Below are 24,946 nucleotides of genomic sequence, written 5' to 3' on the forward strand. Positions count from 1 at the left end.
CATAGTTATAAACAGGAGCTGGAGAGCCACAAATATCCTGATGGCTTATATAGATGAAGGAAATTGAAGGGAACGAGACATAGGACTATAAAACGATTTTGTATCAAAGTTGGGAAGGTTAAAACTGAGTGCCTAACCAGAAGCCACTATGAAGTTCAAAGTACATTTATTACCTAAGTATGTATACTGTATAGAACCTTGAGATTCGTCCCTTACAGGCGGCCGTAAAACAAGAAATCCAATAGAACCCATTAGAAAAAGAAGACAGTCAAATGCCGAATGTGCAGAAAAAAAAAACAAATCATGCAAACAATAAAAGTAAGTGAGTGTAACATTCAGAACTGAAATTCAGAAAAGTGAGTCCACAGCCACAAAGCCAGTCATCACTGCAGATAATTCAGGAGTCAATTAGTTTGCATGTCACAGCCTCAGTTCAATGCAGGGATGAGATGAGTAAATTCTGTGGAGCAGAGCACCCTGACCTTTTCAATCTGGCATGACGTTTAAATCGTCCAAACATCAGGTCTTTCCTCACTCTACTGTGTGATAGATAAATGCAGTTTTGGATGAGTCATTTTATACAGATGGAAGTCCCATAGTCTTGTCATGGCTAAGTGTTAAAAACCAAATGACTAAGAGGAAGGGCAACCACACAGACGATAACTGGCATTCTAGATCTATTGGATTAATCATCTGGAGTTCAAAACCCAATTTACCTGCTAATGGGAAAACTGACAGCAGACAATCTGATCACGGAAGTTGCTGGACTTAGACACAATTATTCTGGCAAACAATTATCACAAGTAATAGTCTGTAATTTCCCTTTGAACTTGGAGGCAATTCGATGTGGTGGATCTGAGGCGAGGTGGCAGACCCGTCACCAAGACCGAGGAAGACTGAAGGTTTGATCAATTTAAGCACGGGTCAAATTGGAAAGGTTGGCTACAGGCTGAATTGAATCCACCCAGAGCATCTCAATGCAATTGAACCTGATGTTTAAACATCAATTTAGGTGCCAGGCCAGATTTAAAAGGTCCAGGGTCTCAGGCCCAAGGCAAGGGACAGTCTGGTTCAGCTTGTTGCTTTGCGACATTTACTCAGCTCTGTGCTGAACTATGACTCTCGGACTCTCTTTGTCAACTTCAGCTCAGAATACTATTCGCTTACGGTTATTGTTAACATGACTTTTTTTTCTTTCTGGACATCGGGTGTTCGACGGTCTTCATTTTCTTTAATGGGTTTCTTTGTTTTGTGGCTGCCTGTTAAGAGGTGAATCTCAAGGGTGTATAATGTATACATACTTTGATAATAAATGTACTTTGCACTTTGAACTTATATTAGCTCCCAACTAATGTTCCTAAAGTACAAATCTGCATATAAGAGGAGGATTGAAAATCTGGCTGAGAGGTGTCACAACAGCAATCTCTTACTCAAAGTCAGCAAGACCAAGGAGCTGAATATTGACTTCAAGGGGAGGAAATCGAAGGTCAATGAGCCAGTCCTCATCGGAGATCAGAGGAGTGGGGGTTAGCAACTTTAAATTCCACAGTGTTATCATTTCAGGGGACCTGTCCTGGGCCCAGTATGTAAGTGCTGTTGCAAAGAAAGCACAGCAAACTTCTATAGATGTGTGTGCAGAGTATATTGACGACATCATAGCCTGGTATGGAAACACCAATGCCCTTGAATGGAAAATTCTACTAAAAGTGGTGGATGCCACTCTGTCCATCACAGGAAAAGCCCTTCCCACCATTGAGCACATCTACACGAAGCGTGGTCACAGGAAAGCAGCATCCACCATCAGGGACCGCCACCACCCAGGCCATGATCTCTTCTCACTGCTGCCATCAGGAAGAAGGTACAAGAGCCTCAGGGCTCACACCACTAGGTTCATGAACAGTTATTACCAGCTCAACCATCAAACTCTTGAACCAGGAGGGGTTACTTCACTTACCCCATCACTGAACTGTTCCCACAACCTATAGACAAACTTTCAAAAACACTCCATCTTATTTTCTTGATATTTATTGCTTTTTTTTCCCTCTTTTTTGTTTGCACAGGTTGTATTTTGCATATTGTTTGTCCATCCTGTTGCGTGCAGTCTTTCAATTGTGCTTCTTGGATTTGCTGTATATGCCAGCAAGAAAATGCATCTCAGGATTGTATATGGTGACATATATGTACTTAGATAATACATTGACTTTACTTGAATGTTCACAAGGCAGCCTTCTAACTCCTACTAAGTTAGTTCTCTAACTCAGATCAACACAGTGTACACGTCACGCTACTTGGAAAGGTCCGCAGACCAGTCAATTATAAAGAAAAAGTTAGAGTAAAAACACCTGTGACAGTAACATCCAAAGTTATAAATGATGTGATATACTTAGTTGCCACTCACATAAAGAAGTTCAAGGTTCAATGTGTTGTGCTCTTCCGCACACTACTGTTGTGATGCATGAATATCTGAGCAGCTTTTGAGACCACAAACCACTCCGCCTAGCACCAACAATCATTCCACAGTCAAAGTCATTTAGATCACATTCCTTCCCCATTCTGATGTTTGGTCTGAACAACAGCTGAACCTGTTGACCATGTCTGCAAGTTTTTATGCATTGAGTTGCTGCCACATGACTGGCTGATCAGATATTTGTATTAACAAGCAGATTTACATGTGCACCTAATAAACTGGCCATTGCATAGGTCCAGTTCAGTGGCTCCCAACCTTTTTTTTATGCCATGGACTCCTACCAAAGGGTCCATGGATTCCCAGGTTGGAAACCCCACATCTAATTGTACCTGATACTAGACTAACCATTCAGAGGCTGCGAATTCAAAGCCCAGCTTACCTGCTGTGGACCGACAGACGACAACTTGATTATGAATGTTGATTGAACGTAAAGTAGCTCCCAACTAATCTTCACAGAGCATACTTCACACTACGTGGAAAGGTCTACAGATCATTCAGTTATAAAGCAAAAATTAGCTAGTGAACACAACGGTGACAGTAACACAGCTAAAACAGTGAGGTATTTCTTTCCCATTCCAGGATGATCCGAGCCAGTTGGGTCCACGGACCCCTCGTTTAATGGTACAGGTCCTTGGCACAAAAAAAGATTGGGAACCTTTTTTATGCCATGGACTTCTACCATTAACCATCAGGGAGGTACAGAAGCCTGAAGACCCGCACTCAATGATTCAGGAACAACCTCTTCCCCTCTGCCATCTGATTTCTGAATGGGCATTGGACCCAAGAATGCTACCTCACTACTTTTTATTTCTATTTTTGTACTACTTATTTAAATATTTAATATATACAGTATATACAATGTAATCATGGCTTTTCTCTATTATTACGCAATGCATCATGCTGCTGCCGCAAAGACAACAAATTTCACGACATATGCAAGTGATATTAAACCTGATTCTGATCCAGAACTGCTGGCCTAAAGCAAAGGAAGTCATCTCACAGAATGTGGGTGTACAAGAGATGACAGTTGCTAGAACCTGGAGCAAAAAACAACTGCTGGAAGGACTCAGTGGGTCAGGCAGCATCTACGGTGGGAAAAGGACAGTTGTCATTTCGGGCTGAGACACTTCGTGTGGACTAAGAGAAATAGGGGAGACAAAATATAGATTAAGTACATATGGAGGATGTCAAAGCCAGGGTGAATAGGGCCAGAGCAGATTTCAACATCTTGAAGAAAGTGAGGACATCCCAAGTAGTATCAAGGAAAACCAAAATCAAAATCTTCAACTCAACTGTTAACATAGTGCTTCTCTATATAGCTCTAAAATTGGAGAATAGCAAAGAAGACACTACAAAAACTGGTGGCCTTTCATCAATCAGTGCCTGAGAAGGATCCTAAACATCAGATGGATGACAGAGTAACCAAACAGACACTGCGGGAAAACACCAACCAGGAATTCATAGAAATACAAATACGCAAACAGAAATGGAGGTGGATTGGCCATACCTTGAGGAAGCCAACCAAAAGCATCACCAGGCAGGCATTAAAGTGCAATCCCCAAGGAAAGAGGAAAAAGGGACGCCCAAAGAACACATGGATGGGAGATGTCGAGAACAAAGTTAGATGATGGGGACACTCCTAGTCCACCCTTGAGAAACTGGCTCAGAACAGAAGACAACAGAGAAAGGAGGTTATTGATGACTTCTGCTCCACTGGAACTAAGGGCCACAAAAAGACAAGAAGAATGTATAAGGTGATATTTGGGTAGCCCTGGCAAGGCTAGCTTTTATAATTGATCCCCATGTTCAAGTTCTGGCTCCATCCCTTCCCCCCCAACTCTGGCTACCTCCCCTCTACCTCTCAGTCCAAATGAAGGGTATCCATCTGAAATGTCAACTGTCCACTTCCCTTCCACAGATGCTGCCTGACCTGCTGAGTTCCTCCATCATTTTATCCTTTTTGCTTACAGAATGTGGAACTTGGTATCAGGTATAACTGTTGAAATGTGGATACCTTTAAGGAGAAGCTGGATAAATCTAGAAAGAGGAAAGGCTGAGCTCAGGTGAGAGGAATCTTGTGCGAAGCATTAATGCCAGCACACTGGGCAATTCCCTCTGGGGTGTGAAATTCTTTACTCATATCTGATAATAAAATTCTAAAGATTACTTTTGAAGTATTTCCAATTTAGTTTAGCCACCATCAGTAATTTTGTTTAAAAAGTAAAGTTTTTATTGACTGATAATACCTCGGGTGATTGAAGAAAAAACTAGTTGGTAAAGACTGTAAAATCTTTCAGCAAAGAAATAAGATAAACAAGATAATCTGCTGGAGGATCTCAGCAGGTTGAGCAGCATTAAAGTTCAAAGTACATATATTATCAAAGTTAAAGTTAAAGTCTGACCCGAGCCTTATACCAGTTTCTGTGGCGTGAAGCGACTGAGAGTAGGAGACTCCTCCTCCCCAGATAGGACGCCAGTCTATCGTGAGGTTAACTCCCAGCATTTTGCCAGTACCCATTTTCAGCTGGGTGGACTGGAGCAGCGTGTGGTTAAGTGCCTAGCTTAAGGACACAACACGCTGCCTTGGCTGGGGCTTGAACTCACGACCTTCAGATCGCTAGTCCAACACCTTAACTACTTGGCCACGCGCCACACTATTATCAAAGTATGTATATTATAATCAACCGTGAGATCAGTGTCCTTACAGGCAGGCACGAAACAAAGAAACCCAATAGCACCTATTAAAAAGAAAACACCATCAACACCCCTGGGGGGGGGGGCGAATTTGGGCAAACAATAATGTAAGCAATCAGCATTCAGAATTGAAGTTCACAAAGCCAAGCACAGAAGCTAATTGAGAAGGCCTCAGCACAGAGCTGAGCAAACCCCACGGAGCTGCAAGCCAAACTGGTCCATCTCTTCCTCTGACCCTGACACCCCACCCACAAAATTTGGCCTGGTGCTTAAATCATCCAAACCTCGGTCATTTCTCACTCGTGGACTCAGTCACCTCAATATGGCTAGTACACAAACTTTCCAATTCAGCTCAGCTCTTAACTTAATCAAACCTCAGATCTCTCCTCGCTTTGTCCTGTTTCTGCCTCATCGAACTACCTGACCTTTCCAATTCGGCTTGGCTCTTAATTTAATCAAACCTCCGATCTTTCCATGGCCTCATCTCCGAATAATTGAATTACCTCCAAGTACACTCCAGCAACTCCAGCCCAGAGTTCTGCAAATGCCCTGCCCCAGTAAGACTCCAGTCACACCACAAAAATGTCAGATTGTACAGGTGATTCCACTCAACTCCGACAGGGAAGCCACAGGCCACTGTTTGCAGTGAGCATTTACTAGGAAAAGTGTGAATAACACTGTATTTAGTTGTTTTTTTTGTTTCACTGGCCACCAGCAAGTTGTCACTCAAACCAGTAAATAATGCCATCTTAAACCAGATCATCCATGAGAAGAAAAGAATTGTCCACTTTTTGATCGACCCGAATCATTGATAATTTCTTTCCTTTCCCACAGATGTTGCTCGACCCACTGCGTTCTTCCAGAGGATGTTTGTTGCATCTGCAGCCTCTTGTGTCTCCAGAGAAAACTGAACAAGTGCCAGAGAATCTCCTGGGACTCCCAGATCATTGGCACAGCACTGACAAGCAGAATTTATGACATTCTCTCCAAGAAGAAAGGGGAAATCTTAAATGGACACCCATTCCTGCCATGTCACAACCCCTCTCTATCTGACAGGTGTATCAGCTGAAGTCATTCCATATAGTGAGATAAAACCGTGGATCTTTACAGAGAAGTTAGAGCAAATGACAATGTTTCACGGACAGATTGAACAACAATGAATCATGAATTGGTATGAGAAGAACAACCTAAGCCTAAACATGGAGAAGACCAAGGAAGTCATTGTGGTCTTCAGGAAGGTGCAGACGAATACATGGCTCATCCATAGAGAGAGTTAAATCACCAAGTTCCTGTGAGTTCACATCGCCATCGACTTCATCTGGGTACCTTAATATCTCCTCCCTGAACAAGAAGGCACAGCAAGCCTCCACTTTCTGAGGAGATTGAAGAAAGCAAGACTCCCCCCCTCCCACCCTTTTTAACTACGTTTTACAAAAGCACCACTAAGACCATTGTGACAAGATGCATCCCCATCTGGTATGGCAGCATTGAAGCGTCGGACCGGAAGTCCCTAGAAAGGACTGTAAGAATGGCTGAGAGGATCCCTACCATCCATCGGGGGGGGGGGGGATATTTATCAGGGGTGCTGCGTACATAGGGCCCTTAGCATCATCCAGGATCCCACCCATCCATTCAGCATCCTCTGACTTTCTACCATCAGACAGAAGTCTCCGAACAAGAACGGTCAGGATGGGTAACAGTTTTCACTCAGGCCATTAGGCTTCTGAACACCCTGCTGCATCAATTTGAAGTGTCACCAGTTAATCTGTTTCATACCTTACAATATTTAATTTATGCACTTTAGTTTGTTATTTATGAGCAATTCATCTGCAGATTTTATCCTTACTTTCATACGTTATCATGTGTTATATGTACTACTGTGCTTTACACCCTGGTTAGGAGAAACATCTCATTCTTATATACATTATATGGTTATATACGTTATATACATGGATATAGTTAAATGACAATAAACTTAACTTGACTTGAGATTAATTAACTGAACTGCAGTTACAATTACCAGTTACCAGTGTTAACACAGCATCAAATGCATCCAGGCTGAGTAATCGCCAAACCAGCTACTGACTGTGCATCAGAACTACCTCTGGTTAAAAGTGGCATCCAGTCGTTGAGATGATGTAATACTACAGTGCACTGACACTCCAGAATACTGCAGCACAGATCGGCAGGATATGGGTCTGCAACACTGCCAAGAATGTCTCACCTCCTGACTGCCCTAAGCCATTCCACCACCTCAGAAGCATTGCCAGGAATCTACAACAACACTTTTTACCTGCCTGAGATGTGGGGATTCTTGGAAAGGCTGGTGCCATCAGATTCTTCAGAGTTCAAAGTAAATTTATTATCAAAGAGCTTATATTGAGAGTAACCTGCCACTGTGGGAAAACAGTGAATGTAAAAGCAAGGATGTGATGTTGAGGCTTTATAAAGCACTGGTGAGGTCTCACTTGGAGTATAGTGAGCAGCTTTGTGCCTCTTATCTTATAAAGGATGTACTGACACTGAAGAAGGTTCAAAGGACGGTCACGATTCTCGTATTGAACATTTGATGGCTCTGAGCCTGCATTCATTGGAATTCAGAAGAATGAGGGGTGACCTCATTGAAATCTATCGTATGTTAAAATGCCTCAATATAATGAACGTGGAGAGGATCTTTCCTATTGTGGGGGAGTCTAGGATCAGGACACAGCCTCAGAAAAGAGGGGAAGCCCTTTCAGAAAGGAGATGAGGTGGAATTTCTTTAGTCAGAGAGTGGTGAATCTGGGGAATTTATTGCCATAGGTGGCTGTGGAAGTTAAGTCATCACGTACATTTAAGACAGTTGTTGATATATTCTTGATTGGTCAGGGCATGAAGGGGCACAGGGAGAAGGCAGAAAATTGGGGCTGAGAGGGAAAATGGATCAGCCATGATGAAATGGCAGAACAGACTCAATGGGCAAAATGGCCTAATTCTACTCCTAACCTGATCTTATGGAAAACACCAACCAGGAAACCACAGAGATACAAATATGCAAACAGAAATGCAGGTGAATTGGCCACACCTTGAGGAAGCCAACCAACGACATCACCCGGTAAGCATTAAAATGGAATTCCCGAGGAAAGAGGGAAAAGGGACGTCCAAAGGACACATGGAGGCTGAAATTAGATGATGGGGACACTCCTGGTCCACCCTCAAAAAACTGACCAGAGCAGAGGACAATGGAGACAGCTCGGGGCTGGGGGGGGGGGGGCGAAGAGGGGGTGTCATCTATGGCCAACGCTCCACTGGGAGCTAAGGACAAAAGATGAAGAAGACAGTGCAAATATATCACCATATACTACCCTGAGATTCATTTTCTTGCAGGCATTCAAAAAAAGAAATACAATAGCATCAATGAACTACTACACACCAAGTGTGACAAATAATCAGAGTGTAAAAGATATATACACACATACATACACAAAATTATACAAATTTATATATTGTATACAGATTATATAAATACAAAATTATATGTTATTGTTAACTTTAATATTCTTTACAATTGCTCAACGTTGATGTATTTTTGTTGTTTGTCACACCTGCTCAACGTTGATGTATTTTTGTTGTTTGTCACACCCTGACATGCAACAAAAATTCCTTCAGGAGAAGGAAACTGGAGGTCTATGAGCCTATCCTCATCAGGGGATCCAAGGTCCCTCAGTAACTTTAAATTTCTCGGTGTTCTGGGCCAACACGCAACTGCAAATATGAAGAAAGCACGGCAGCATCTCAACTCCCTGAGAAGCTTGCAAAGATTCTGCATGACATCTAAAACTTTGACAAGCTTCTATAGATGTGTGGTTGTGTATATTGACTGGCTGTATCACAGCCTGGTATGGAAACACCAATGCCTTTGAACAGAAAATCCTACAAAAAGTAGTGGATATGGCCCAGTACATCATAGGTAAAGCCTCCCCACCTTTGAGCACACCTACATGAAGAGTTTGCACAGGAAGGCAACATCCATTATCAGGGACCACCATCCCCCCCATCACCACCCAAGGTCATACTCTATTCTCCCTGCTGCCTCAGGGAGAAGGTACAGGAGCCTCAGGACTCATACCACATTCAGGAACAGTTATCACCCCTCAACAACCAGGCTCTTGAAACAGAGGGGATAACCACACTCAACTTCACTTGCCCCATCACTGAAATGTTCCCACAACCTATGGAGCAACATACATCAAAGTTGCTGGTGAACGCAGCAGGCCAGGCAGCATCTCTAGGAAGAGGTGCAGTCGACGTTTCAGGCCGAGACCCTTCGTCAGGACTAACTGAAGGAAGAGTGAGTAAGGGATTTGAAAGTTGGAGGAGGAGGGGGAGATCCAAAATGATAGGAGAAGACAGGAGGGGGAGGGATGGAGCCAAGAGCTGGACAGGTGATTGACAAGAGGGATACGAGAGGATCATGGGACAGGAGGTCTGGGAAGAAAGACAAGGGGGGGGGGGAACCCAGAGGATGGGCAAGGGGTATATTCAGAGGGACAGAGGGAGAAAAAGGAGAGTGAGGGAAAGAATGTGTGTATAAAAATAAGTAACAGATGGGGTACGAGGGGGAGGTGGGGCATTAGCGGAAGTTAGAGAAGTCGATGTTCATGCCATCAGGTTGGAAAACGGGGTACGAGGGGGAGGTGGGGCATTAGCGGAAGTTAGAGAAGTTATTAGAGAAGTTATAAGTTAGAGAAGTTTATACTTACTTTTATACACACATTCTTTCTCTCACTCTCCTTTTTCTCCCTCTGTCCCTCTGAATATACCCCTTGCCCATCCTCTAGGTTCCCCCCTCCCCCTTTTCCTCCTCCCCAGACCTCCTGTCCCATGATCCTCTCGTATCCCTTTTGTCAATCACCTGTCCAGCTCTTGGCTCCATCCCTCCCCCTCCTGTCTTCTCCTATCATTTTGGATCTCCCCCTCCCCCTTTCAAATCCCTTACTCACTCTTCCTTCAGTTAGACCTGACGAAGGGTCTCGGCCTGAAACGTCGACTGCACCTCTTCCTAGAGAAGCTGCCTGGCCTGCTGCGTTCACCAGCAACTCTTATGTGTGTTGCTTGAATTTCCAGCATCTGCAGAATTCCTGTTGTCCACAACCTATGGACTCACTTTCAAAGGCTCTTCATCTCATGTTCTTGATATTTATTATTATTATGTCTTTTTTTCCTTTCTTTTCGTATTTGCACAGTTTGTTGTCTTTTGCATACTGATGAACCGCCCTGTCGGTGCGGCTTTACATTGTTTCTATTATGGCTATTGGATTTCAATATGTCTGCAAGAAAATTATGTATACAGTGACATATATGTACTTTGATAATAGATTTACTTTGAACTCACCACAAAATTACTAATATATGTAAACATATATGGTGAATAAAGTTAATCCTAGAACCTTTGTGTTACTGGTCAAAGATTAAGATTAGCTTTTATCACATGTACTACAAAACATACAGTGAAGAGCATCATTTGTGTCCACCACCCAGGACATGCCCACAAGTAATTAACCCCAATTTGTACTACTTTGGAATGTGGGAGGAAATGTACACTCTCCTGACAGACAGCAATGGGAATTAAACCTTGACTTGCACTATTTTTGCTTCATAAACACTTTTGGGTGTCTGAAATATTGTGGAATATTAGTAGCCTGGGAAGGCTATTTGGAAGTTTGATTGATTGCCGAGCTTCGCAAAATGTTTGCAGACGCTTCAGCTCCAATCGAGAAACCATCATCAGTGCGCAGTTCAGGGTGTTGTCTCCTCAGAATGCCCACTTATATACTCATCTGGGGTCCGAGTTGATATTGATTAGACGTTGTGATCTTGTTGGCTGGTTCAAAACACTGTAAACAGTTTAACAGTAGAAGGTTCTGATTTGCTAGCTTCGAGGGAGGTCCATTTTGGGTGTATTTTAAGGATTTTGGGATGCTGATCATGAAAATCACCATGAAGTTTCCCTATTGCCTACCATTTTTTGAAATCTCCTATATTTGTTATTTCAATTCATAATTCAATTCAGAATGCCAAGGTTAAGGAAGGCATTCAAGAATTTTGTTGAAGATTTAATTGGCATCTACAGAGTACAAAATTATATGCATCTGGTTGACAACATGCTTCAAGCATACAAAACCATGAAGTACAACATGCCACTAAAGATTCATTTTCTGCATTCACATTTAGACTTCTTCCCTGCTAATCTTGATGCTGTCAGTGACAAGCATGGTGAAAGGTTTCACCAGGACATTGCAGTCACGGAAAAACTAGTATCAGGGCAACTGGAATCTGTCAGTTCTGGCTGATTATTGTTGGACACAAGTGAGAAGTGTCAGACACCAAGTACAAAAATCATCAACAAAATATTTTTAGTTGAGTTGAACTATCGCAAAGCACCAGCACCGTTACGCAATTGAACACATTATATTCAATAAAAGTTAATTTTTTGTTTCTCCGAATTCCTACGTGATACAAGTGGTCTGAAATTATATTTGTGTTCAGCTTCAAGTGGTCTATCACCACAAATATCCAAGGAAGCAACACTTTCACAAAAATTTGTTGTTCAACGTAATTGTTATGTTAACCACAATGCTACCATGCCACCCTGCAGTACAACAAATAGATGGCACACACTAAAGCTACTGTGCACTGGTGAAAAAGGAGATTCATTTGTAGGGTGCTCGATGGGCTACCACTGAAGCAGGTAGTTATGTCCTGGATAGTATTGAGTTTCTTGAGTGTTGTTATATCCAGGCAAATGGAGGGTGTTCCATCACATCACACTGCTGATTTGAGACTTATGGATTGCAGAAAGGTTGTCAGCTCAGGACACCCAGCCTCTAAACTGCTCTTGTAGTCGTTGCAGTCCGGTGGTCAATGGTGACTGATGGTTGTGGAAGGGTAATGACAACACCATTAAACATCAAGGGTAGGTGATTAGAAGCTCTTGTATTGGTGACAGTTGCAGCTACAAAGGCAGCACAACAGCAGCTCTATTTCATTAGCAGTTTGAGGAGATTTGGCATGTCACCTGAGACACTCACAAATTTCTACAGATGTACTGTGGAGAGCATTCTAACTGGCTGCATCACCATCTGGTATGGGGGTGGGGGAGAGGGGGCTACTGCACAGGATCAAAATAAGCTACAGAGAGTAGAAAACTTAGTCAGCTCCATTATGGGCACTAGCCTCTGTAGTATCCAGGACGTCTTCAAGGAGCGATGCCTCAAAAAGGGCCCCCATCACCCAGGACATGCCTTGTTTTCATTGCTACCATCAGGGAGGAGGTACAGAAGCCTGAAGGCACACACTCAATGATTCAGGAACAGCTTCTTCCTCTCTGCCAGCAGATTTCTAAATGGACATTGAACCTATGAACACTACCTCACTACTTATTTAATTTAATATTTTAAAAACCTATTATAATTCAGTTTTTTCTATTGTATAGCATTGTGCTGTTGCTACAAAGACAACAAATTTCTTGACATATGCCAGTGATATTAAACCCGACTCTGATTCTGAAAACATATACTTTACTCTCAATGGGAGAGGAATGAAATAGCCAACAGTTCACATGCCCACCATTGGGTTTGAAGCAAATTGCAGGAAGAAATGATTGGTGTAAAAAGAATTACTGTGGCAAAATGGCAACCTACTCTGGCTAATTAGTTTCACTGTCAATAAACAGTCCTTGTCAAAAATTATTTATTAAGATACATCAAAATTCTATCTCCTTTATCATAGCATTGGAGAGGGATAGGAATAGACAAGTTAGGGAAACATTTAATTGGAGTAAGGGGAAATATGAGGCTATCAGGCAGGAACTTAGAAGCATAAATTGGAAACAGATGTTCTCAGGGAAACGTACGGAAGAAATGTGGCAAATGTTCAGGGGATATTCGCATGGGGTTCTGTATAGGTACGTTTCAATGAGACATGGAAAGGATGGTAGGGTACAAGATCCGTGGTGTATAAAGGCTGTTATAAATCTAGTGAAGAAGAAAAGAAGAGCTTACAAAAGGTTCAAAAAAACTAGGTAATGATAGGAATCTAGAAGATTATAAGGCTAGCAGGAAGGAGCTTAAGAATGAAATTAGGCCAGAAGGGGCCATGAGAAGGTCTTGGCAGACAGGATTAAGGAAATCCTCAAGGGATTTTACAAGTATGTGAAGAGCAAGAGGATAAGACATGAGAGAATAGGACCAATCAAGTGTGACAGTGGAAAAGTGTGTATGGAACCGGTGGAACTAAATGAATACTTTGCTTCAGTATTCACTACAGAAAAGGATCTTGGCAATTGTAGGGATGACTTGCAGTGGACTGAAAAGCTTGAGCATGTAGATATTAAGGAAGAGGATGTGCTGGAGCTTTTGGAAAGCATCAAGTTGAATACGTCACCGGGACTGGATGAGATGTACCCAGGCTACTGTGGGAAGCGAGGGAGGAGATGGCTGAGCCTCTGGCGATAATCTTTGCATCATCAATGAGGACGGGAGAGGTTCTGGAGGATTGGAAGGTTGTGGATGTTGTTCCCTTATTCAAGAAAGGAAGTAGGGATAGCCCAGGAAATTATAGGCCAGTGAGCCTTACTTCAGTGGTTGGTAAGTTGATGAAGATCCAGAGAGGCAGGATTTATGAACATTTGGAGAGGCATAATATGATTAGGAATAGTCAGCATGGTTTTGTCAAAGGCAGGTCGTGCCTTACGAGCCTGATTGAATTTTTTGAGGATGTGACTAAACACATTGATGAAGGTAGAGCTGTAGATGTAGTGTATATGGATTTTAGTAAGGCATTTGATAAGGTACCCCATACAAGGCTTATTGAGAAAGTAAGGAGGCATGGGATCCAAGGGGACATTGCATTGTGGATCCAGAACTGGCTTGCCCACAGAAGGCAAAGAGTGGTTGTAGACGGGTCATATCCTGCACGGAGGTCAGTGACCAGTGGTGTTCTGAAGGGATCTGTTCTGGAACCCTTCCTCTTCGTGATTTTTATAAATAACCTGGATGAAGAAGTAGAAAGGAGGGTTAGTAAGTTTGCTGATGACACAAATGTTGGGGGTGTTGTGGATAGTGTGGAGGGCTGTCAGAGGTTACAACGGGACATTGATAGGATGCAAAACTGGGCTGAGAAGTGGCAGATGGAGTTCAACCCAGATAAGTGTGAGGTAGTTCATTTTGATAGGTCCAATATGATGGCAGAAGATAGCATTAATATAGACTTGGCAGTGTGGAGGGTCAGAGGGATCTTGGGGTCAGAGTCCACAGAACACTCAAAGCTACTACGCAGGTTGACTTTGTAGTTAAGAAGGCATACAGTGCATTGGCCTTCGTCAATCGTGGGATTGAGTTTAAGAGCCAAGAGATAATGTTGTAGCTATATAGGACCCTGGTCTGACCCCACTTGTGGAGTATTGCGCTCAATTCTGGTCGCCTCACTACAGGAAGGACATGGAAACCATAGAAAGGGTGCAGAGGAGATTTACAAGGGTGTAGCCTGGTTTGGGGAGCATGCCTTATGAGAATATGTTGAGTGAACTCTGCCTTTTCTCTTTGGAGCGATGGAGGATGAGAGGTGACCTGATAGAGGTGTACAAGATAATGAGAGGCATTGATCATGTGGATAGTCAGGGGCTTTTCCCCAGGGCTAAAATGGCTAGCACGAGAGGGCATTGTCTTAGGGTGCTTGGAAGTAGGTACGGAGGAGATGTCAGGGGTAATTTTTTTTACGCAGAGAGTGGTGAGTGCGTGGAATGTGCTGCCAGCGGCGGAAATGATAAGGTCTTTTAAGAGATTCCTGAGTGGCTACATGGAGCTTAGAAAAATAGAGGGCTATGTGTAAAGCCTAGGTAGTTCTAAGGTAGGGACATGTTCTGCACAGCTTTGTGGGCCGAAGGGCCTTTATTGTGCTGTAGGTTTTCCATATTTCTATAAATCGTGGAGTAGGCCCTTCTGGCCCTTCTAGCCACACCATCCAGAGACCCCCAATCTAATCCTAGCCTCATTACAGGACAACTTACAATGACCAATTAACCTACCAACTGGTTTGTCTTTAGCCATGGGAGGAAACCCACACAGTCACAGGGAGAATGTACAAACTCCTCATAGACAGCAGCAGCAATTACTTGAGTGCTCGTTTAAAGTATGTGTAACTGAACAAAGTCTAATGCAAAACAATAAGCACAAAAGAGGAAAATGTACTTTGTACCAGCAAACTACACTAAAAAGACTAATTTTTGTCAAATCTTAAACACTAGGTAAAGCAGTAACTGGTTCATTCCAATCACAACTTGTGTCTTTAATGTGACAATCATCCCAGGAGCTCTTACCAAACACAATTTGACACTAAGTCACATAAGGAGATATTGGGCAGGTGAGCCCAAGCTTAATAAAGAGATAGGTTTAAAGGACGCCTTACAGGAGAGCTACAAGATACAGAGGCAGAGAATTCAGGGAGCGAATACCAGAGAGATTAGGGCTCAGGTGCATGAAAGCACGTACACTCTTGGTGGAGGATTTAAATTTAGGATGAGCCAGCGGCCAGAATAAGAATATTAGAATCATCATACCAGCAGGTTTATTATCACTGACATCTGTCGTGAGATTTGTTGTTCTGAGGTAGCAGTACATTGCAATACATAAAATATACTATAAAATACAGTAAGAAATATTGTGATATATGTTTATAATATTTAATATTAAAGTGTGTGAGTGAGTGTACATATATATATACACACACACACACACTAAAAGGCAGCAAAAATAGTGAAGTAGTGTACATGGATGATTCAGAAATCTGATGATGGAGGGGAAGAAGCTGTTCCTGAAACATTGAGTGTGGGTCTTCAGGTTCCTGTAACCCTTCCCCAGTGATAGCAAAGAGAAGAGTGTATGCCCTGGGTGGTGAGAATGCTTAATGAGAATGCCATCTTTTTGAAGATGTCCTTGAAACTGGGGAGGTAGTGCCCACGATGAAGCTGGTTGAGTTTACAATCCACTGCCTCCTGTGCACCAGCCTCTCCATATCAGCTGGCGATGTAACCAAAGGAATGTTCTCCACAGTACATCTGTAGAAATTTGTCCGAGAATTTGGTGACGTATTGAGCAGAGGGTTGTAAGACTGGGAGCAGTTATGGAAATCGGGAGGGGTAGATATGGAGGTGATCAGAACATTGAAAGTGAGTCCTTGCTGGATCCAACGTACGACAAGGAATACCAGGAGAACAGGAACAGACACTGCGGGAATGGGAAACAGAGCATTGAGGAGCAGAAGCTTACCAAAAGCAGGAGATTGGCCAGGACAACATTGAAATGGTCAGGTCTGCAAATAATAAGGGTAAGAATGAAGGCGTATGCAATCAAAAACCTGAGGCAAGAGACAATTCAACATTACATCAGTGGAGGTAAACTGGTCTTGATTATAGAAGGTTCAGGGTTTAAGGTTCAATTAGGGTTAAATGTCATTGGTCTGCCTCAATATTCAGGGCATTTTGTGAGCCTAAAAACTACATTTAATTGCATCACATTATTTACCTCACTGAATGTTGCACCACAGTACAGGCCCTTTGGCCCACGATGCTGTGCCAACCACTTAAACTACTCTAACCCTCCCTCCTACACAGCCCTCCATTCTTCTTTCATCCATGTGCCTATCCAAGAGTCTCTTAAATGTTCCTAATGTATCTGCCTCTACCATCACCCCGACAGCACATTCCATGCAAAGTTCAAAGCAAATTTTTTATCAAAGTACATCTATGTCACCATATATTATCCTAAGATATTACCCGCCATATTTTCCTTCAATCAACTTAAAAATGTCCCCTCCTATCAGCTATTTGTAAAAGACACCAGCTGCTCTATCTGCACCTCTATTATCTTCTACATCTCTATCAAGCCACCCTCTCATCCTCCTTTGCTCCAAACAAGGAAGTCCTAGCTTACTGAAACTATTTTCATAAGAAATTTAATTAATTATTTCTATTTATTTATTGAGACTGCTAGACAGGTATTTAAGATGGGGGGGGTTATATGGGAGGTAGGGTTTAAGGGTCGGCACAACATTGTAGGCCGAAGGGCCTGTACTGTGCTGTGTTACTACTATTCTATGTTCTATAGAGTACAGAATAGGCCCTTCTAGCCCTTTAAGCCGTGCCGCCCTGCAGTCCCCCAATTTAATACAAGCCTAATAAGAACATAACAAATAGGGATGGGACACGGGACAATTTACAATGAAGAATTAACCTACCAACTGGTATGTCTCTGGACTGTGGAAGGAAATCCACGCGGTCACGGGGAGAGAGTACACACTCTTCACAGGCAGTGGCGGGAATTGAACCCGGGTTGCTGGTACCATAAAGCGTTGTGCTAAGCACTACACTGCTGTGTCGCTCCTCATTTCCAGGCAGCAACCTGGTAAATCTCCTCTGCACCTTCTCTAATGCTTCCACATTCTTCCTATAATGAGGCAACCAGAATTTGTTCATATATGTCAACACCCAAGAAGTCAGTCAGTTCAGATACCATTCATTGCCATACCTAAACCATCTTACTGGTCATTAACAGCTTGGGCCAGGGTCACATTCTCAATCTCCCACGTCCAGTTCACAGCTGCTTCTGGGGCCTTGTTCTGTACAAGATAATTAATTGAATGCTAAGAGTTTTAGAACCAGACGTGGAAGAGATCATTCCAGCCCTTCAAGCCACACCAGCAGTAACTCCAATTTAACATTAGCCAAATCACGGGACAATTTACAATGACCCATTAACTTACAACTGGTATGTCATTGGACTGAGGGAGCACCTGGAGGAAACCCATGCATTCCATGGAGAGGAAGCACAAACTCCTTACAGAAGACGCCAAGATTGAACTCCAAACTCTGTAACAGCCTCGCGTTAACTGCTATGCTACTATGGTGCCCCAATGATCTAGAAAATGTTGACTGAAAGGATGGAAACTAATGTAATGTTTGCTCCATTCATTACGTGCACATCATATGACATGGGCGATCATGGTCTTTCCATGACCATGATGGTCCTTGCCAAATTTTTCGACAGAAGTGGTTTGCCATTGCCTTATTCTGGGTAGTGTCTTTACAAGACGGGTGACCCCAGCCATTATTAATACTCTTCAGAGATTGTCTGCCTGGTGTCAGTGGTCACATACCAGGACTTGTGATGTGTACCAGCTACCCATATGACCATCCACCACCTGCTCCCATGGATTCACGTGACCCTGATCGGGAGGAGGCTAAGCAGGTGATACACCTTGCCCAAGGGTGACCCGCAGACTAGTGGAGGGAAGGAGCGCCTTACCGCTCCTTTAGTAGAGAGGTACCTCCACCCCGCCTCCAATACAATGTTTGGCATTGCGTGTAAAAAGCAAAATCACATAGGAGAGTGGGGTTGGACAAGTAGGGCAACTTTCAAGGGCCCGTTGTGTCACAGTGGCTGCATAGCCTCTTTCAATGCTGTGTGATCCCTTGGATTTCTCATTTACTCTGGTACTATGACTTTAATTGTTCCCTCCTTATTGCTTATCCTTCCACACCACTTCCCAAACTATAAGCCATAGGCCAAGCCTCTGCAAACATTGCTCTGCTTTCAATCTTTCCTCATGAAAAATCCCACAACCTACGAGTTATAGATGCCTTAGGAGGGTAAACAAATCATAAACACAAGAAAATCTGCAGCTACTGGAAATCCAAAGCAACACACACAAATTGCTGGAGGAACTCAGCAAGTCAGGCAGCATCTATGGCAGTGAATAGACAAGTTGCCCTTTTGGGCGGAGACCTTCTCCAAGAACCAGTCCTGAAGAAGAGTGCAGAGGTTAGAACAACACTTTACAGTACACAGGTGACCTGGGTTCAATATCTACCACTGCCTGTTAGGAGTACGTACATTCTCCCTGTGACCATGTGGGTTTCCTCCTACAGCTGGTAGGTTAATTAGTCATTGTAAATTGTCCTGTGATTAGGCTAGGATTAAATCGGGGTTTTGAGGGGACAGCGCAGCTCGAAGGGCTGCAAGGATCTATTTCATGCTGTATCTTAAGAAATAAATAAATAATGAGGGTCTCGGCCCAAAACGTCAACTGTTTACTTATTTCCATAGATGCTGCCTGACCTGCTGAGTTCCTCCACCATTTTGTGTGTTGTTTATGAGGATAAGTTGAGTGAGCTAGGGCTTTTCTCTTTGGAGTGAAGTAAGATGAGAGGTGACTTGATAGAGGTGGACAAAATAAGAGGCCTTGGCCATGTAGGCAGCCAGAGACATTTCCCCAAGGCGGAAGAGGCTAATACAAGGGGGTGTAATTGTAAGGTAACTGGAGGAAAGTATAGGGGGCATGTCAGAGTAAGTTCTTATACACAGAGTGATGAGTGTTTAGAACAACCTACCAGGGGTGGTGGTAGCTTTAGATGCATTAAGAGCATTTAAGAAACTGTTAGATATGTACATGGATGATAGAAAAATGCAGGGCTATGTAACGGCACAACACTGTGGGTCGAAGGGGTCTGTACTGTGCTGTAGTGTTCCATGTATGCAAATGACTGATGCCTGCAATGCCGTCAAATTTCCCAATCCACCGCTTGGGATTGGGGGAACTGCTTAGTGTCCAGAGTTACAGATAGTACAAGTTATTCCGGATCAGCTTCCTCGTCGAGTTGACAGGGCCTGAGCTTGTAAAGTGACTTCCACACAGGCAGCAATGTGCAGTGTGTTAGAAATACCACCTCCCTCACTGTATGCTTGGGAAATTCTCTCCTGAATCCCGTGTGGGGTTGGCTGACAAGTCGTGCAGCAATTGCACCGTGCCGATACAAAGCAGGAGCAATGCACTTCCATTCATCCTGCCCTACTGCACTGCGTGTACAAACAGACAGGAGGAAAAGAAAGGATTCAAACACTCAGTGGCCCTGAAAATAATACTACATTAATTTCATAGAGCATCGAAACACTCCATGATATTAGCAAGGGGAGAAAAGAAGATAATTCAGCCCCTCTAACCCCTGCCCACCACACAGTTTATCATAAATAACCTGCATCTTGCATTCAGTCATCTGAAACTACTTGCAAGTCAAAAACGTTCACTTCATCCAGTTTCCCTTCAAAGCCCAACTGATGGCCAATACACACACTGGAGGGCACAGGATCAAACCGTCAGTATGGGCAGTATAATTACTGAATCCCTGGATTAGGTGCCTACATGTTGTTGCAACTCCCGAAACTTATCCATAAGACTACAAGACATCGGAGCTCAATTATGTTAATTAAGCTCAACTAATTTATTAATTAATAACCCAGAATTAGGCTATTTGCCCCATTAAGTCTGCCTGTCATTCCATCATGGCTGATTTATTTATTTTCCCTCTTAACCCCATTCTCCTGCCTTCACCCCATAGGCTTTGATGCCCTTACTTATCAACCTCCGCAAAGGGCTTAGGAGGTTAACTTGCAGGTTGAGTTGGTGGTGAGGAAGGCAAATGGACTTTAGCATTCATTTTGAGAAGACTCGAAGGTAAAAGCATGGATGTAATGTTGAGGCTTTATAAGGCACTGGTAAGGCCTCATCTGGAGTTATGTGAGCAGTTTTGCGCCCTTTATTTAAGAAAGGGCATGCTGGCATTCGAGAGGGTTCAGAAGAGGATCGAGAGAATGATTCCAGGAATGAAAGCGTTAGCATATAAGGACAAATTGATGGTTCTGGCCTGTACTTACTGGAATTCAGAAGCATAAAGGGGTAGGGGGATTCATTAAAATCTATCGAATGTTGAAAAGCCTCAGTAGAGTGGATGTGAAGAGAATATTTCCTATGGTGGGAGAGTCTAAGATCAGAGGACACAAGCCTCAGAATAGAGGGACATCCATTTCGAATGGAGATGAGAAGGAATTTCTTTAGGCAGCGGGTGGTGAATCTATGGAACTCATTGCCACAGGCAGCTGTGGAGGCCAAGTATAATTAAAGCAGAGGTTCATTCATCAGGGCATGAAGGAATACGGAGAGAAGGCAGGAGACTGTGGCTGAAAAGGGAAATGATGAAATGGCGGAGCAGACTCTGGGCCAAGTGGCCTTATTGTCTTCCTATATCTTATGCTCTTAAATATACTCAATGACTTGGCCTTCAAAGCCATCCACGGCAATGAATTCCACAGATTTGCCATCCCCTAGTTAAAGAAATTACTCCTCATCTCTATTCTAAAGGGACATCTTTCTATTCTGAAACTGTGACATCTGGTCTTGGACTTCCCCGCTATAGGAAACATCGCCACCGTGTCCACTTTATCTAGGTCAGGATTTCCCAACCTTTGTTATGCCATGGACCCCTACCATTAACCGAGAGGTGCATCAACCCCAAGTTGGGAACCCTGGATCTTAGTTCTCCAACATTCAGTTGGTTGATATCTGGTAATTCAGCTGGAAACATATTTACTTGGACTCTGTTTGCAAAGAAAGTCTAGTGATACCTATCATGGGCAAAAATGTGTATGAGTAGCCAGGGAGAAAGCAACTGCAATTTCCAGCATCGGGGGTCCACAGTCCAAAGCCTCTGCTTTTGTAATAAGGGAGGCACAAGAATCAACTTTATTTGCCACATACATTTACATGTATGTGTCTTTGTACACCATTCAGCTATTATAAACACAAGTGGTTCTGCCGATGCTGGAAATCCAGAACAACACACACAAAATGCTGGAAGAAGTCAGCAGGTCAGGCAGCATCTATGGAAATGAACAAACAAACAGTCGACATTTCGGGCCAAGGCACTTCTTCAGGACTGGAAAGGAAGGGGGAAAGATGCCAGAATAAAAAGCTGGTGGGGGGGGGGGATTGCTGAAAACTATCACTTCTAAAATTGTAAAAAATAATGAATGATAAAGAAATAAAACTGGAGGTTAAGGACTGATAAGGATTGAAATATGCATAAATCCCAGCATGTATTTGCAATGTAAACAATTATCAACAGTGGTTTAAAGTGCTTGTAGTGCAGTGATTGGGGTAATACATAGGGGAGGTTTGGGGGCTAATTAGAATGGCTGATCAGATTAAGTACCTGGGGGTAGAAACTTTTAAGATGGTGTTTAAGTTTTTGATTTAATAGCCCTACAACATTTTCCAACATCTTCTGTCATTCATTCTTTGGAGTCCCATCTGTTTTCGTGGACGTCTGTGAAAAGTAAGAATTTCAGGTTGTATACATTTTCTGATTAAATGGAACCATGGAACTCTGCCATGGATGACTGTGAAAGGAAGAGGGTTAGGCATGATACTAGCAACCCCGTCCTGTAAAAACCTAGAGCTACAGAAGCTCCAGGGTCTCATCCCCAGGAGGGAAAGGATCTTTGCCTAGAAGTCACATAGATGGGTTACACCTGGGACAACTTAAAAGACTGGCCCAAGACAGAGGGCTCTGGAGAGCTGCTGTTGGCGGCGTAGGCACCAATAGGGATGATGGGCTTATAAAGAAGAAGACAGTGTTTTCCACAGGGGAGCTTTTGGAAAAGGCAGGCTGCAAGGTGGGTAGTGTCCGCAATGATTTTTCCTGCCTGCTTCTTTGTCCTGGACACACAAGTCCTGTAGCGATGGTAGACTGCAGCCAGTGACCTTTTCTGCAGATCTAACAGTACACTTAAGAAGATAGAAGGTCAGAATAATAATTATGGCTTGTAGAATAAGAACTTGAAATTCTACTTGTCAGCCATGGCTCAGTAAGCATCCCTTTAACTTCAGAGTGCGCTTACATATTGAAAAGATTTCAAATTGAGTCCTCGCAAATGATATAAAAGATTCTGATGATAAAATTTCACGAAGTTGTGGCAGTGCAAGGTGGTGCTGAGGGAGGGAACCTTCTCCATGATTAGAAAGCACAGTAGCATTGCAACAGTGGCATTGTTACCAAACACTCTTGCAAATGTCTATAGATGTATGGTGGACAGCATTCTTGCTGGCTACATCACCGCCTGATATGGACCGGAAAATTCTTGCACAGCATTGGAAAAAGCTGCAGAGAATTGTAGACACAAGAAAGTCTACAAATGTTGGAAATCCAAAGTAACACACACAAACTGCTGGAGGAACTCAGCTGCTCAGGCAGCTCCTATGGAAGTGAATAAACAGTTGACGTTTCAGGCCTCGACCCTTCTTCGGGACTGGAAAGACGCCAGAATAAAAATGCGGGGAAGGGGAGACGCGCGGCGAAGCGGAGCTCCTATTTACGACAGGTCTCACCAATGTAACGGAGGCCGCATTGGTAAAAGATGACCTCAGCAGGTTCGCAGGTATGGTGGTGGCTCATCTGGAAAGACTGTTTGGAGTCCTGAATGGAGATGAGGGAGGAGATGAATGGACAGGTACTGTCTGTTGTTTAAAAAAAGACTGAAAGGTCTCAGCTAGTCAAGCAATGTCTTTGGAGGCAAATGAACAGTCAATGCTTTGGGTCAAGATGCTTCAAGTGGACTGAAAGAGGAGAGATAGTCAGTATAGAGAATTTAGGGGGAGGAGTGGGACAGGAGACAGCAAGTGTTATGCTCCTATTGTTCGGTTCTTGATTAGTCTAGGCATGAAAGCATACAGGTAGAACGGGGTTGAGAGGGAAATGGACCAGCTATGATGAAATAGCGTAACAGACTCGATGGGCTGAATGGCCTAATTCTGCTCCTATGTCTTATGGTCAAAGTCAGTGGTTCCCAACCTGGGGTCCAGCGACCCCTTGGTTAATAGTAGGGGTCCACCGCATATAAAAGGTTGGGAACCCCCAGTCTAAGTAATAGGTGGATCAAGGTGGAGAAGGGGGACAGAAAGGTGGAGGATGGGGGTAAGTGGGTAATAGCAACAGGCAGAGGCAGCCAAGGCCACAGATGGTACGATCTGATAGAAGAGGAAGATGGCACATGGAAAAAACTGAGGGAGGGAGGATCCAGTGAGAGGGGTGTGTGAGTGATAAGCAGATGGAGGAGGTTGTAGAAGGGACTAAGTAGGCCAGGAAAAGAGAGGAAAAAGGTTAGAGGCGGAGCAGATTACTTAAAATTGTAGAATTCTATGTTTAATAGAATCCTCAGTGGGAATATGAGGCACTATTTCCCTATTAGCTCTGACAGCGGAGGAGGCCGAAGACAGACAGGTTGATGTGGGAGTGAGGAGGAGAATTAAAGTGGCCAGCAGGCAGAGCCTAGGTGCTCAGCAAAGTAGCCACCAAGTCTGCATTTGGTCGACATGGCTACATTGAAAGCACAGAATGGAACAGACAAGGTTGGGGGATGAGTGTGTGGCTCTCTGCCTTCACCTGGAAGGGCTGGATAGTGGGGAGGTAGATGTAGAGACAGACGTTACATCTCCCGTAGTTACAGAAGAAGGTACTTATGGGACTGCAAAGTTGCAGGATGAGCAAACAGAGTCAGGTAGAGTGGCCCCTGTCGAAAGGGGTTGAGAGGCAGAGTCAGGTAGAGTGGCCCCTGTCGAAAGGGGTTGGGAGGCAGAGTCAGGTAGAGTGGCCCCTTTCGAAAGGGGTTGGGAGGCAGCGTCAGGTAGGATGGACCCTGTCGAAAGGGGTTGGGAGGCAGTCAGGTAGAGTGGACCCTGTCGAAAGGGGTTGGGAGGCAGAGTCAGGTAGAGTGGACCCTGTCGAAAGGGGTTGGGAGGCAGAGTCAGGTAGAATGGCCCCTGTCGAAAGGGGTTAAGAGGGGAATATGTGGCTGTTGTTAGGGTCATGTTAAAGTTCAATGTCAACTGACTGAACATATATATAGGAGGAGTGTATGG

The 24,946-nt window shown here is 43.6% G+C and overlaps 1 protein-coding gene across 4 annotated transcripts in view; it reads right to left on the bottom strand.

Moving 5' to 3' along the window:
* LOC140197842 (vigilin-like) overlaps positions 1 to 24,946 on the bottom strand; it is a 269,622-nt gene that overhangs the window by 208,720 nt on the left and 35,956 nt on the right. The window contains exon 2 of one of the 4 annotated variants that reach the window (XM_072258335.1): positions 17,435 to 17,643. The exons of the other annotated variants lie outside the window; for them this stretch is intronic. The gene's annotated coding sequence lies outside the window, so the exon portion shown is untranslated. The remainder of the gene's footprint in view (positions 1 to 17,434; positions 17,644 to 24,946) is intronic. 4 annotated transcript variants of the gene reach the window in all.

The sequence above is a fragment of the Mobula birostris genome, chromosome 5 (genome assembly GCF_030028105.1).
Source record: "Mobula birostris isolate sMobBir1 chromosome 5, sMobBir1.hap1, whole genome shotgun sequence".
NCBI lineage: Eukaryota > Metazoa > Chordata > Chondrichthyes > Myliobatiformes > Myliobatidae > Mobula > Mobula birostris.